Source organism: Thunnus maccoyii, chromosome 4 (genome assembly GCF_910596095.1).
Source record: "Thunnus maccoyii chromosome 4, fThuMac1.1, whole genome shotgun sequence".
Lineage (NCBI taxonomy): Eukaryota > Metazoa > Chordata > Actinopteri > Scombriformes > Scombridae > Thunnus > Thunnus maccoyii.
The window spans coordinates 9,156,807-9,157,584 of NC_056536.1; positions in this window are offsets into that span (position 1 = coordinate 9,156,807).

A 778-nucleotide genomic window follows, 5' to 3' on the forward strand; every position below is an offset into this window, starting at 1 on the left:
ATTACAGTCATAAAAGTAAATGAACCATTTTCTACTCTTTATACATGTAGCCATCTACAGTAAAGTACATTTACATCAGAATCTCCTTAGAGAACAACCAGCTAGAGGAGTATAAATACACATGCTGCAACAGCAACCACTTAAATTACAACTAACAAAGTAGATATAGAAAAAAAAGTAGAGTTATAAACATTTCATGTGCCACTGGAAGAGTTTACATTTGAATGTTGATTATAGTGGTTCATTAACAGCAGGTGTCAGCTCAGTCACACTGTGCTATTGGTCATTTGTGGATTTTTACTGACTGACTTACTGAGGGGAATGATGGCGATGATGGAGGCCTAAATGTAATTCAGTGCTTAGTGTATAACAGTATCATTTTATCCTGTGTTATTAGTGTAACACAATAATGTCTAGCTTTTATTCTACTGGTGCTAAACTGGGGCCAGTCAAAGTTTTTAAATTAGTAAAAGTAACTCTTAATGTATGTGTGAAGCTGCACATTTACCACACAGGTGGTCAAAAATCCACTTGTGTCCCAAAGTCTATTTTACCTTTTTTTTTGCCATTCCATGAAAAGACAAAAACCAAAAATGTGTTTGTCTGTCTCTTAACTTTCTATTCTCCCTACCTTGACTGACTGACAGACACAAGCCCAACTTAAATTTTTAAAAACAGGTCACAAATATATAGTTTCTTTTTTTTTTTGAAGCTTGGTAATTTACTAAAGCAGCTGGGCACTGTAGTTTTTAGCTAAGGTTACTCAAACAGAAGTAAA